The 15,391-nt window shown below is 61.0% G+C and overlaps 1 pseudogene across 1 annotated transcript; it reads right to left on the bottom strand.

The window, feature by feature from the left end:
* Nucleotides 1–1,359: 1,359 nt before the first annotated feature.
* On the bottom strand, nucleotides 1,360–2,887 carry LOC307095352 (hsc70-interacting protein-like; annotated as a pseudogene). Its single transcript has 3 exons — nucleotides 2,611–2,887; nucleotides 2,305–2,387; nucleotides 1,360–2,084 (listed from the first exon to the last, which is right to left on the bottom strand). The product of its transcript is annotated as a hsc70-interacting protein-like (transcript).
* Nucleotides 2,888–15,391: the final 12,504 nt, after the last annotated feature.

Raw genomic sequence — 15,391 nt, 5'->3', positions numbered from 1 at the left:
TATCCAACACATGTCAGTGTGGAACCAACCTGTTCCATGCCTCCAGCCTTCCTACCAGTCTTGATGTGGCTTCTTCTTTAATTCCCTAGTTGTAGGCCTTCCATTCAGTTCTATTTCAGGTGGTTCTGAATTATGATTATTCTGTAGTTTAGTTGTAATTTTAATGTGGTTTGAGATGAGACAAGTACTGTTTTTACCTACACCACCATCTTGACCGGAAATGTTATTTTATATTTTTGAATAAAAATACATTTGTACATTCCTGAAAAGTGCAAGAGTCATAAACCAATGAACTGTTTTCAATTTAAATTAGTGAGTCATTTTTACTACTATTCTGTTAAAATCAGGATTTTAGTGCTTGCCATCACCCAATGAGAAGTTAGGAAGCAGCCTTTCTGTGGAGAGTAAGAAGAACAATTGTGTACAAAATAGAGAAATATCCAATTATGTGAAACTTTGTGTAATGAAATTTGTTTAAAGTTAAAAAAAATACAAACCACCCCTTCACCACAGTGTAAGATTTACATGCTGCTATACAAGGATACGTTATTTAAAATGTAGTAAGATTGCTGCTGCCCTGTCAAGTAATTCCAGTCCCTACCCAGTTCCTACTACAGTGCTGGTGGTTCCAGTAGTTTTATTAAAATAAATAATTTTAAAATATAAAGCATTTAAAAAGACAAATCAAAATGCCTCAACAACTTTTCATTCAAATAAAATTTATCTATTTAAATGTTATATTTGCCTCCCACTAATAACCCTTTATTTTACTCAAACTCAGCAATAAATTTTCCATTCCGAAGTATCTTCTTTGCCCAATTAATTCAAAGGAAAACACCAAAATAATTAGTAAATAAAAATGTAGGGTTTAATATACCCTTTCTAAAAATATATTTTTTACTGATTTTCAGAGAGAAAGGGAGAGGGAGAGAGAGATAGAAACATCAATTATGAGAGAGAATCATTGATCAGCTGCCACCTGCACACCCCCTACTGGGGATCGAGCCCACAACCTGGGCATGTGCCCTGTTTGGGAATTGAATCACGACCTTCTGATGCTCAACTACTGAGCCACACCGGCTGGGCTAACATACCCTTTTTATTTGTTTTTAAATATTATTAAGGTTTAAAAGTGTTTAAAGTTTGTAATTCCTAGTAGGAGAACATTATCTGAATGAATACTCTAATGGAAAACCACTATAAAATATTACAGCTCTATGTGGGTCAGAGGGGTAAGGATTCTCTTCAAAGCTTTCTTCATGAGAAGGTCAGAAGTACACTGGTTTGTATTTTTCAACATCCATTTGGGAGATTTAGGTTGCTTTTCCTTTAACAAGTATTTTATTTGTCAGAAGGGCATTACACTTGACCTCCAAATTTGGCTGACAAGTTACTGATGAGATTAACAACCTCTGGGTTACTCTAATATTTTGACATATTTGCCAGGTTCTAGGCTACACCTTGAAAGGCCACCATAACTTCTGGATCCTGCATGGATTCAATAACCTCTGGATCACAAAGAATTTCATTGAGTCCAGGCATTCCTACTATTCAGGCATGCCCCTTCCCAATCCAGGAATTTTTCCAGAAAAAATTACCAGGCATTCTTCAAGAAAAGCCAGCTGGAAATGAGCCATACAGAGCTCCTGATTGTCCTCTGGCTTTTTCCTCCCTCTTGGCTTTCTCATTTTGTTAGGAGTCTTCTTAACCCTTTCCATTCTTTCTTTGACCTCTCACTCTTCAGGTTTCCACTCATACTTCCTCCAATGTTCTGCAATTTTCTGGGCCCTTGGTTGAACTTCTTTCATCATTACACTAGCATCTTCATCATAATCCAGTTTACACACATGGTCAATATAATGGACTGCTTCTTCCCAGTGGTCCAGAAGTCTGTGTGCTTTGCCTCACCACTTGTAAGGCTGAGCTAAATCAGGATTTATTTCAATAACTCTGTTGGTCTCTAATGGCAGCATTTGGCTTCTGTAATTTGATGAAGACACTGGCTCTCTTGGCATACAGAATGGCCATGTGAGGATTCAGCTTGATGGCATCTGTGAACAAGTCAATGGCTTCCTGTAGTTCATCATTACTTAGGGCCGTGGTTGGCAAACTGTGGCTCGCGAGCCACATGCGGCTCTTTCGCTCCTTGAGTGTGGCTCTTCCACAAAATACCACGGCCTGAGCAAGTCTATTTTGAAGAAGTGGTGTTAGAAGTTTAAGTTTAAAAAATTTGGCTCTCAAAAGAAATGTCAATCGTTGTACTGTTGATATTTGGCTCTGTTGACTAATGAGTTTGCCGACCACTAAGTCTTAGGGCATCAATGGCAGCCACTTTTTTATCATTTGCCTGATCCATCATGACCTCAGTTATCTCTACACTTTCATCTCTCATTTCTTTTTTTTTTAAAATATATATTTTATTGATTTTTTACAGAGAGGAATGGAGAGGGATAGAGAGTCAGAAACATCGATGAGAGAGAGACATCAATCAGCTGCCTCCTGCACACCCTCAACTGGGGATGTGCCCGCAACCAAGGTACATGCCCTTGACCAGAATCAAACCCAGGACCCCTCAATCCGCAGGCCAACGCTCTATCCACTGAGCCAAACCAGTCAGGCTCATCTCTCATTTCTTGAGAGGCATCAGAATCTGGTTCAATCACACCTTCATTGTCATTTTCGAGATTATTTTTCTCACTTGATGTTTCCTCTGATTTTATGTTTTCTGCTACCTTCTTACTATCTGTTTTTTTTTCCTTCTTAATATTTTCCTCTGGTTTAGTTTTATGAGTAACGGGTAGTATTTTACACCCCCCCATGCTGTTCACCCACTCCCTCAAGAAAACATTTTCTCAGTATGCAAAATGCTTGGATCCTGCTTACACATTTACACCAAGGCCCAAAGCACCCTCACTTTGCACGGGTCTATGGTCATGAAGCTAAGGAAGGCTGCAGGTGAGACTGAGGCTTCAGCCTGTTTCCAGGCTGCAGCACTGGCTTAATGTGACCATGTAGAAGGGGCTTACATACTTTATCTTGAAAATATCTTTTTCACACAGATATTGGCAAATATTGATATCAACCCATGAGCTAGGTATTTTCAAGCATATGTTTTTTTAATTTCATTTTTCAATTACAGTTTACATTCAATATTATTTTTTATTAGTTTAAGTGCACTGCATAGTGGTTAGATCATGTAAAATATATTTTAGAAAGTGTTCCTCCAGATATTTCCACTACTCACCTGACACCATACATAGTTATTACAATGTTATTAACTATATTAGAGGCCCAGTGCATGAAATTCGTGCACTGGGGTGGGGGTAATCCCTCAGTCCAGCCTGCATCCTCTCCAATCTGGGGCCCCTGGGGGGATGTCTGACTGCCACAGGGATCGGGCCTAAACCAGCAGTCAGACATCCCTCTCACAATCCAGGACTGCTGGCTCCCAACTGCTTGCCTACCTGCCAGCCTGATCACCCCCTAACCACTCCCCTGCCAGCCTGATCACCCCCAACTGCCCTCCCCTGCCGGCCTGGTCACCCCAACTGCCTTCCCCTGCAGGCCTGGTCCCCCCGCAACTGCCCTCCCCTGCAGGTTCGGTTGCCCCCAACTGCTCTCCCCTGCTGGCCTGATTGCCCCCAACTGCCCTCCCCTGCAGGCCTGGTCACCCCTAACTGCCCTCTCTTGCAGGCCTGGTCACCCATAACTGCCCTCCCCTGAAGGCCTGGTCACCCCTAACTGCCATCCCCTGCCAGCTCGGTCACCCCTCACTGCCCTCCCCTGCAGGCCCGGTCACCCCTAACTGCCCTCACCTGCCGGGCTGGTCGCCCCCAACTTCCCCCCCTGCTTGCCTAATTGCCCCCAACTGCCCTCCCCTGCAGGCTTGGTCCCCCCAAACTGCCTTCCCCTGCAGGCCCAGTCACTCCAACTGCCCTCCCCTGCTGGCCTGATCACACACAACTACCCTCCCCTGCAGGCCATCTTGTGGTGGTCATCTTTAACCACATGGGGTGGCCATCTTGTGCGAGGGTGTGAGGGTCAATTTGCATATTACCTCTTTATTATATAGGATTCCCTATACTGTATTTTATATTCTCATAACTATTTTGTAACTATCAATCTGTACTTCTTAATCCCTTTTCCTATTTCACCCAGTCCACAACCCCCTCCCTCCTGGCAACCATGAGTCTGTTCTCTGTATTTATGAGTCTGTTTCTGTTCTGTTTGTTTATTTTGTTCTTTAGATTCAACATGTAAATGAAATCATATATTTGTCTTTCACTGACTGACTTATTTCACTAAGCACAAGCATATGATTTTAAATGAGCATATTCATCTCTTGGAAGACATTTATAGAATTCTGTTAGATTTTTCTCTTGATATTTGCCTTTTAGCATGTCATTATATTATAGATTAATCACTTCCAATTTTATGTGAATGCTGCTCAATTGCACAGTTAGGTGAGTGTGAAATATGGAAATTTCCTTTGCACTTTCATAGAGGTCTGAAAAAAAGCTGCTGGAATTATTGTCTGAGCTTGGATATATATCCACTGCAACTATGGGTGGAAATAGAGATCTTGCTCCTTATTTTAACTTTTGACAGCAAGAGAAGCATATAAAGCAGCCCGACAGTACATTAATTTGAATGATTTTAGTTGTCGCTGAAATGACTCTACTACAGTATACTTTTTTTTGTTTTTTTTTTAATTTTTTTATTGATTAAGGTGTCACATATTTGTCCTCATCCCCCCATTCCCATCCCACACCCCTCCCCACGGATGCCCCAACCCCCTGTTGAACTTAACCATTCGCTAGGCTCATATGCATGCACACAAGTCCTTTGGTTGATCTCTCCCCCTCCCCCCACCCTCCCCTATCCTCCCTCTGAGGCCCGATAGTCCGATCGATGCCTCCTTGTTTCTGGTTCTGTTCTTGTTCATCAGTCTATGTTGTTCATCATTTCCCCTAGATGAGCGAGATCATGTGTCACTAGAGATATACTTATATGAACTGAATGTGAGACGAGCAATAATAGTTATGTTGACAGGCAAATGAATCAGTCTGTAGTGAGTTTCTTTCTGGACCAACAGTTCTTTTGAGACCCAATATCAATGTCCACCAGTTCCTTATGTGTACATATCGGTACTGACCCCTCAGATCTGGATGGTGGACAAATGGTGGTAATGCAGGTTTGATTCCCTCTGGTTGGGTCTCGGCCAGACCCAGGGGCACGGCTTCATCCGGACCCAGGGGGTGCGTGGCCTCACCTGGACCCAGGTGCGCGTGGCTTCCCCCGGACCCGGGACCCAGCCTCACCCGGATCCAGGGGCACCCAGCCTCACCCGGACCCGGGATCCAGCTTCACCCGGACCCAGGGACACGTGGCCTTACCGGAACCCAGGGGCGCATGGCCTCACCAGGATCCAGGGGCCCACGACTTCACCCGACCCGGGACCCAGCCTCACCCGGATTCAGGGTCACACGGCCTCGCCCAGACCCAGGATTCACCTTCACCCGGACCCAAGGGCACATGGCCTCACCCGGACCAAGGGGCACGTGGCCTCTCCTCGGCCCTGGAGCCAGCCTCACCCGGATCCAGGGGCACATGGCCTCACCCACACCCAGGATCTAGCTTCCCCCGGACCCAGGGGCACGTGGCCACACCCGACAGAGGGGTGTGTGGCCTCTCCCAGACCCAGGGTCACGGGGCCTAACCCGGAGCGAGGGACGCACGGCCTCACCCGGACACGGGACCCAGCCTCACCCGGATCCAGGGGCACACGGCCTCACCTGGACCCGGGATCCAGCTTCCCCAAAACCCAGGGTCGCGTGGCCTCATCCGGACCCAGGGGCGAGTGGCCTCTCCAAGACCCAGGGTCACGTGCCCTCACCCGGATCCAGGGGCCCACGGCCTCACCCGGACCCGGGACCCGGCCTCACCCGAATCCAGGGGCACACGGCCTGACCCAGACCCAGGATCCAGCTTCACCAGGACCGAGGGGCACATGGCCTCACCCGGACCCAGGGGCACGTGGCCTCTCCCGGGACCGGGAGACAGCCTCACCCGGAACCAGGGGCAAACGGCCTAACACAGACCCGGGATCTAGCTTCACGTGGACCCAGGAGCGCGTGGCCTCACCCGGACCCAGGGGCGCGTGGCCTCTCCCAGACCCAGGGGCGCGTGGCCTTACCCGGATCCAGGGGCCCACGGTCTCACCCGAACCCGGGATCTAGCTTCTCCCGGACACAGGGGCGCGTGGCCTCACCCGGACACAGGGGCGCGTGGCCTCACCCGGACCCGGGACCCAGCCTCACCCGGATCCAGGGGCACACGGCCTCACCCGGACCCGGGATCTAGCTTCTCTTGGACCCAGGGGGGCGTGGCCTCTCCCAGACCCAGGGTCGCATGGCCTCACCCGGATCCAGGGTCACACGGCCTAACCCGGACGCAGGGGCGCGTGGCCTCTCCCGGACCCAGGGGCACGTGGACTCAACCGGATCCAGGGGCCCACGGCCTCACCCGGACCCGGGACCCAGCCTCACCCAGACCCAGGGGTGCGTGGCCTTACCCGAACCCAGGGGAGCGTGGCCTCACCCGGGCCCGGGACCCAGCCTCACCCGGATCCAGGGGCACACGGCCTCACCCGGACCCGGGATCTAGCTTCACCCGGACCCAGGGGCGCATGCCCTCACCAGGACCCAGCGGCGCGTGGCCTCACCCGGACCTAGGTGTGTGCAGCCTCACCCGAACCCGGGACCCAGCCAACCCGGACCCAGGGGAGCGTGGCCTCACCTGGACCCGGGACCCAGCCTCACCCGGATCCAGGGGCACACGGCCTCACCCGGACCCGGGATCTAGCTTCTCTTGGACCCAGGGGCGCGTGGCCTCTCCCAGACCCAGGGTCGCATGGCCTCACCCGGATCCAGGGTCACACGGCCTCACCCGGACGCAGGGGCGCGTGGCCTCTCGCGGACCCAGGGGCACGTGGACTCAACCGGATCCAGGGGCCCACGGCCTCACCCGGACCCGGGATCTAGCTTCACCCAGACCCAGGGGCGCATGGCCTTACCCGGACCCAGGGGAGCGTGGCCTCACCTGGGCTCGGGACCCAGCCTCACCCGGATCCAGGGGCACACGTCCTCACCCGAACCCAGGATCTAGCTTCTCCCGGACCCATAGGTACGTGGCCTCACCCGGACCCAGGGGGGCGTGGCCTCTCCCGGGCCCGGGACCGAGCCTCACCCGGATCCAGGGGCACACGGCCTTGCCCAGACCCGGGATCTAGCTTCCCCCAAACCCAGGGGCACGTGGCTTCACCCGAACCCAGGGGCGCGTGGCCTCTCCCAGACCCAGGGTCGCGTGGCCTCACCCGGACCCAGGGGCGCGGGGCCTCACCTGGATCCAGAGGTACACAGCCACTCCCAGACCCGGGATCTAGCTTCTCCCAGTACCAGGGTCACACGGCCTCACCCGGACCTGGGACCCAGCCTCACCCGGCTCCAGGGGCACACGGCCTCACCGGACCCGGGATCTAGCTTCTCCCGGACCCAGGAGCTCATGGCATCTCACGGGCCCGGGACCCAGCCTAACCCGGAGCCAGGGACGCACGGCCTCACCTGGACCGGGACCCAGCCTCACCCGGATCCAGGGGCACACGGCCTCACCCGGACCCGGGATGTAGCTTCACCCGGACCCAGGGGCGCATGGCCTTACCCGGACCCAGGGGAGCGTGGCCTCACCTGGGCTCGGGACCCAGCCTCACCCGGATCCAGGGGCAAACGTCCTCACCCGAAACCGGGATCTAGCTTCTCCCGGACCCATAGGTACGTGGCCTCACCTGGACCCAGGGGGGCGTGGCTTCTCCCGGGCCCGGGACCAAGCCTCACCCGGATCCAGGGGCACACGGCCTTGCCCAGACCCGGGATCTAGCTTCCCCCGAACCCAGGGGCGCGTGGCCTCACCCGAACCCAGGGGCGCGTGGCCTCTCCCAGACCCAGGGTCGCGTGGCCTCACCCGGACCCAGGGGCGCGGGGCCTCACCTGGATCCAGAGGTACACAGCCACTCCCAGACCCGGGATCTAGCTTCTCCCAGAACCAGGGTCACACGGCCTCACCCGGACCTGGGACCCAGCCTCACCCGGCTCCAGGGGCACACGGCCTCACCGGACCCGGGATCTAGCTTCTCCCGGACCCAGGAGCTCATGGCATCTCACGGGCCCGGGACCCAGCCTAACCCGGAGCCAGGGACGCACGGCCTCACCTGGACCGGGACCCAGCCTCACCCGGATCCAGGGGCACACGGCCTCACCCGGACCCGGGATGTAGCTTCACCCGGACCCAGGGGCGCATGGCCTTACCCGGACCCAGGGGAGCGTGGCCTCACCTGGGCTCGGGACCCAGCCTCACCCGGATCCAGGGGCAAACGTCCTCACCCGAACCCGGGATCTAGCTTCTCCCGGACCCATAGGTACGTGGCCTCACCCGGACCCAGGGGCGCGTGGCCTCTCCCAGACCCAGGGTCGCGTGGCCTCACCCGGACCCAGGGGAGCGTGGCCTCACCTGGGCTCGGGACCCAGCATTACCCGGATCCAGGGGCCCACGGCCTCACCCGGACCCGGGATCTAGCTTCTCCCGGACACAGGGGAGCGTGGCCTCACCCGGACACGGGTGCGTGGCCTCTCCCGGGCCCGGGACCCAGCCTCACCTGGATCCAGGGGCACACGGCCTCGCCCGGACCCAAGATCTAGAATCCCCCGGACCCAGGGGCACGTGGCCTAACTCGGACCCAGCGGCGCGTGGCCTCACCCGGACCTAGGTGTGTGCAGCCTCACCCGAACCCGGGACCCAGCCTCACCCGGACCCAGGGGAGCGTGGCCTCACCCGGGCCCGGGACCCAGCCTCACCCGGATCCAGGGGCACAAGGCCGTGCCCGAACCCGGGATCTACCTTCCCCCGGGCCCAGGGGCACGTGGCCTCTCCCAGACCCAGGGTCGCATGGCCTCACCCGGATCCAGGGTCACACGGCCTCACCCGGACGCAGGGGCGCGTGGCCACTCCCGGACCCAGGGGCAGGTGGACTCAACCGGATCCAGGGGCCCACGGCCTCATCCGGACCCAGGACCGAGCCTCACCCGGACCCAGGGGTGCATGGCCTTACCCGAACCCAGGGGAGCGTGGCCTCACCCGGGCCCGGAACCCAGCCTCACCCAGATCAGGGACACACGGCCTAACCCGGACCCGGGATCTAGCTTCTCCCAGACCCAGGGGCGCGTGCCCTCACCCAGACCAAGGGGTGTGTGGCCACTCCCGGGCCCAGGACCCAGCCTCACCCGGATCCAGGGGCACACGGCCTCGCCCTGACCCGGAATCTACCTTCTACCGGACCCAGGGGTGCGTGGGCTCACCCCGACCCAGGGGCGCGTGGCTTCTCCCAGACCCAGGGTCGCTTGGCCTCACCCGGATCCAGGAGCGCATGGTCTCACCCGGAGCCAGGGGCGCGTGGCCTCTCCCAGACCCAGGGGCGCGTGGCCTCACCCGGACCTATGTGTGTGCGGCATCACCCGGACCCGGGACCCAGCTTCACCCGATCCAGGGGCACACGGCCTCACCCGGACGTGGGATCTAGCTTCCCCAGGACCCAGGGGTGCGTGGCCTCTCCCAGACCCAGGGTCGCGTGGCATCCCCCGGATCCTGGGGCCCACGGCCTCACCCGGACCCAAGACCCAGCCTCACCCAGATCCAGGGGCACATGGCCTCGCCCAGACCCAGGACCCAGCATCACCCAGATCCAGGGGCACACGGCCTCGCCCAGACCCAGGATTCAACTTCACCCAGACCCAGGGGCGCATGGCCTCACCTGGACCCAGGGGCGCGTGGCCTCACCCGGACCCATGGGCACGTGGCCTCTCCCAGACCCAGGGTTGCGTTGCCTCACCCGAATCCAGGGGCTCACGGCCTCACCCGGACCCGGGACTCAGCCTCTCCTGGATTCAGGAGCACACGGCCTCATCCAGACCCAGGATCCAGCTTCACTCAGGGGCCCACGGCCTCACCCGGACCCGGGATCCAGGGGCACACGGCCTTGCCTAGACCCAGGATTCATCTTCACCCGGACCCAGGGGAGCGTGGCCTCACCCGGTCCCAGGGGCACGGGGCCTCTCCCGTGCCCGGGATCCAGCCTCACCCGGATCTAGGGGCACATGCCCTCGCCAGGACCCGGGATCTAACTTCCCCCGACCCAGGGGCGCGTGGCCTCACCCGGATCCAGGGGCACATGGCCTCGCCCGGACCCGGGATCTAGCTTCCCCCGGACCCAGGGTTGCGTGGCCTCACCCGGATCCAGGATCGCACGGCCTCACCCGGACACAGGATCTAGCTTCACCCGGACCCAGGGGCGCATGGCCTCACCCGACCCAGGGGCGCGTGGCCTCTCCCAGACCCAGGTTCGCGTGGCCTAACCCGGAGCTAGGGATGCACGGCCTCACCCGGACCCGGGACCCAGCCTCACCCGGATCCGGGACCCAGCCTCACCCGGATCCAGGGGCACACAGCCTCACCTGGACCCGGGATCCAGCTTCCCCCGTACCCAGGGGCGCGTGGCCTCACCTGGACCTAGGTGTGTGCAGCCTCACCCGGACTCGGGACCCAGCCTCACCCGGACCCAGGGGCACCTGGCCACACCCGGATCCTGGGGTGCACGGCCTCACCTGAACACGGGACCCGGCCTCACCCGGATCCAGGGTCACCCAGCCTCACCCGGACCCGGGATCCAGCTTCACCCGGACCTAGGGATGCGTGGCCTTACCCGGACCCAGGGGCGTGTGGCCTCACCCGGGCACGGGACCCAGCTTCACACGCATCCAGGGGCACACGGCATCACCCCGACCCGGGATCTAGCTTCCCCCGGGCCCAGGGGCGCGTGGCCTCTCCCAGACCCAGGGTTGCGTGCACTCACCCGGATCCAGGGGCCCACGGCCTCTCCCGGAACCGGGACCCAGCCTCACCCGGATCCAGGGACACACGGCCTCACCCGGACCCGGGATCTAGCTTCCATCGGACCCAGGGGCGTGTGGCCTCTCCCAGACCCAGGGTAGCGTGGCCTCACCCGGATCCAGGGTCGCACGGCCTCACCCGGATCCAGGGTCGCACAGCCTTACCCGGACCCAGGGGCGCGTGGCCTCACCCAGGCCCGAGACCCAGTCTTACCCGGGACCAGGGGCACATGGCCTCACCTGGTCCCAGGATCTAGCTTCCCCCGGATACGGGGCGCTTGGCCTCACCCGGACCCAGGGACGCGTGGCCTCTCCCAGACTCAGGGTCGCGTGGCCTCACCCGGATCCAGGGTTGCACGGCCTCACCCGGACCCGGGACCCAGCCTCACCCGGATCCAGGGGCACACGGCCTCACCTGGACCTGGGATCCAGCTTCACCCGGACACAGGGGCGCGTGGCCTCACCTGGAACCTGGGGCGCCTCGCCTCTCCCAGACGCAGGTTCGCGTGGCCTCACCCGGACCCGGGATCCAGCTTCACCCAGACCCAGAGGTGCATGGCCTTACGCAGACCCAGGGGAGTGTGGCTTCACCCGGGCCCGGGACCAAGCCTCACCCGGATCCAGGGGCACATCGCCTCACCCGGACCCAGGATCTAGTTTTCCCCGGACCCAGGGGTGCGTGGCCTCTCCCAGATCCAGGGGCGCGTGGCCTCTCCCAGACCCAGGGTCGCGTGTCCTCACCCGGATTCAGTGTCGCACGGCCTCACCGGGACCCGGGACCCAGCCTCACCCGGATCCAGGGGCACACGGCCTCACCCGTACCCAAGGGCGCGTGGTCTCACCCGGACCAGTGACCCAGCCTCACCCGGATCCAGGGACACACGGTCTCGCACAGACCCAGGATTCAGCTTCACCCAGACCCAGGGGCGCGTGGCCTCACCCGGACCCAGGGGCGCGTGGCCTCACCAGGACCCAGGGGCGCGTGGCCTCTCCCAGACCCAGGGTCTCATGGCCTTACCCGGATCCAGGGTCGCACGGCATCACCCCGACCCAGGGGCGCGTGGCCTCTCCCAGACCCAGGGTCTCATGGCCTTACCCAGACCCAGGTTCGCACGGCCTCACCCGGAACCGGGATCAAGCTTCTCCCGGACCCAGGGGCACGTGGACTCAACCGGACCCAGGGGAGCGTGGCCTCTCCCGGGCCCGGGATCCAGCCTCACCCGGATCCAGGGGCACACGGCATCGACCGGACCCGGGATCTAGCTTCCCCCAGAACCAGGTGCGCGTGGCCTCAACTGGACCCAGGGGCGCGTGGCCTCTCCCATACCAAGGGTTGCGTGGCCTCACCCAGATCCAGGGTCGCACGGCCTCTTTCAGATCCAGGGTCGCGAGGCCTCACCCGGACCCGGGAACCAGCTTCACCCGGACCCAGAGGCGCATGGCCTTACATGGACACAGGGGAGCGTGGCCTCACCCGGGCCCGGGACCCAGCCACACCTGGATCCAGGGGCACACTGCCTCACCAGGACCCGGGACCTAACTTCCCCCGGACCCAGGGGCGCGTGGCCTCTCCCAGACCCAGGGTCGCGTGGCCTCACCCCGATCCAGGGTCGCACGGCCTCACCCTGATCCAGGGTTGCACAGCCTTAGCCGGACCCAGGGTCGCGTGGTGTCACCCGGATTCAGGGTCGCACGGCCTCAGCCGGACCCGGGACCCAGCCTCACCTGGTTCCTGGTGCACACGGCCTCACCCGGACCCGGGATCTAGCTTCTCTCGGACCCAGGGGCGCACGGCCTCACCCGTACCCAGGGCCACGTGGTCTCACCCGGACAAGTGACCCAGCCTCACCCGGATCCAGGGGCACATGGCCTCGCCCAGACCCGTGATCTAGTTTGCCCCGGACCCAGGGGTGCGTGGACTCACCCGGACCCAGGGGCGCGTGGCCTCTCCCATACCCAGGGTCGTGTGGCCTCACCCGGATCCAGGGTAGCATGGCCTCACCCGGATCGAGGGTCGCACAGCCTTACCCGGACTCAGGGGCGTGTGGCCTCACCCGGGCCCGAGACCCAGTCTCACCCGGATCCAGGGGCACATGGCCTCACCTGGTCCCGGGATGTAGCTTCCCCCGGGCCCAGGGGCACGTGGCCTCTCCCAGACCCATGGTCGCGTGGACTCACCCGGATCCATGGTCGCACGGCCTCACCCGGACCCGGGAACCAGCTTCACCTGGACCCAGAGGCGCATGGCCTTACGCGGACCCAGGGGAGCGTGGCTTCACCCGGGCCCGGGACCCAGCCACACCTGGATCCAGGGGCACACTGCCTCACCAGGACCCGGGATCTAACTTACCCCGGACCCAGGGGCGCGTGTCTTCACCCGGACCCACGGCGCTTTGCCTCACCCGGGCCCGGGACCCAGCTTCACCTGGACCCAGGGGCGCATGGCCTTACCTGGACCCAGGGGCTCGTGGCCTCTCCCCGGCCCGGGAGCCAGCCTCACACGGATTCACGGGCACATGGCCTCGCCCAGACCCGGGATCTAGCTTCCCCCGGACCCAGGGCACGTGGCCACACCCGGATTCAGGGGCGCGTGGCCTCTCCCAGGCCCGAGACCCAGCCTCGCCCGGATCCAGGGGCACATGGCCTCACCCGGACCCAGGATCTAGCTTCTTCCAGACCCAGGGGCGTGTGGCATCTCCCAGACCCAGGGTCGTGTGGCCTCACCTAGACCCAGGGGCGCGTTGCCTCTCCCAGAACCAGGGTCGCGTGGCCTCATCCGGATCCAGGGTCGCACAGCCTCACCCAGATCCAGGGTCGCACAGGCTTACCCGGACCCAGGGGCGCGTGGCCTCACCCGGGCCCGAGACCCAGTCTCACCCAGATCCAGGGGCAAATGGCCTCATCTGGTCCTGGGATCTAGCTTCCCCCGGACCCAAGGCGCTTGGCCTCACCCGGACCCAGGGGAGCGTGGCCTCTCCTTGACCCAGGGTCGCGTGGCCTCACCCAGATCCAGGGGCACACAGCCTCACCCGGACCCGGGACCCAGCTTCACCCGGACCCAGAGGTGCATGGCCTTACGCAGACCCAGGGGAGCGTGGCCTCACCCGGGCCCGGGACCCGACCTCACCCGGATCCAGGGGCACACTGCCTCACCCGGACCCGGGATCTAGCTTCCCCCGGACCCAGGGGCGCGTGTCTTCACCCAGACCCATGGGCGCTTTGCCTCACTCGGGCCCGGGACCTGGCTTCACCCGGACCCAGGGGCGCATGGCCTAACCTGGACCCAGGGTCGTGTGGCCTCTCCCCCGCCCGGGAGCCAGCCTCACCCAGATCCACCGGCACATGGCCTCGCCCAGACCCGGGAACTACCTTCCCCCGGACCCAGGGGCGCGTGGCCACACCTGGATTCAGGGGCACGTGGCCTCTCCCAGGCCCGGGACCCAGCCTCGCCCGGATCCGGGATCTAGCTTCTTCCGGACCCAGGGGCGTGTGGCCTCTCCCAGACCCAGGGTCGTGTGGCCTCACCTAGACCCAGGGGCGTGTGGCCTCTCCCAGAACCAGGGTCGCGTGGCCTCACCCGGATCCAGGGTTGCACGGCCTCACCCGGATCCAGGGTCGCACAGCCTTACGCGGACCCAGGGGCGCGTGGCCTCACCCGGGCCCGAGACCCAGTCTCACCCGGATCCAGGGGCAAATGGCCTCACCTTGTCCTGGGATCTAGCTTCCCCCGGACCCAAGGCGCTTGGCCTCACCCGGACCCAAGGGCGCGTGGCCTCTCCCTGACCCAGGTCGCGTGGCCTCACCCAGATCCAGGGGCACATGGCCTCACCCGGACCCGGGACCCAGCCTCACCCGGATCCAGGGGCACACAGCCTCACCTGGACCTGGGATCCAGCTTCACCCGGACACAGGGTTGTGTGGCCTCACCTGGAACCTGGGGCGCCTGGCCTCTCCCAGACCCAGTGGCGCGTGGCCTCACCCGGACCTAGGTGTGTGCGGCCTCATCCGGACCCAAGACCCAGCCTCACCCAGACCCAATGGCGCGTGGCCTCACCTGGGCCCGAGAACCAGTCTCACCCGGATCCAGGGGCACATGGCCTCACCTGGTCCCAGGATCTAGCTTCCCCCGGACACGGGGCGCTTGGCCTCACCCGGACCCAGGGGCGCGTGGCCTCTCCCAGAATCAGGGTCGCGTGGCCTCACCCGGATCCAGGGTCGCATGGCCTCACCCAGACCCGGGATCCAGCTTCACCCGGACCCAGAGGTGCATGGCCTTACGCAGACCCAGGGGAGCGTGGCCTCACCCGGGCCCGGGATCTAGCTTCTCTCGGACCCAGAGGTGCATGGCCTTACGCAGACCCAGGGGAGCGTGGCCTCACCCGGGCCCGGGATCT

This window comes from Cnephaeus nilssonii (genome assembly GCF_951640355.1).
Source record: "Cnephaeus nilssonii genome assembly, chromosome: X".
In the NCBI taxonomy this organism is placed as follows: domain Eukaryota; kingdom Metazoa; phylum Chordata; class Mammalia; order Chiroptera; family Vespertilionidae; genus Cnephaeus; species Cnephaeus nilssonii.
The sequence above is the reverse complement of the archived record's forward strand: the minus strand, read 5'-3'. Positions and strand labels throughout refer to the sequence as shown.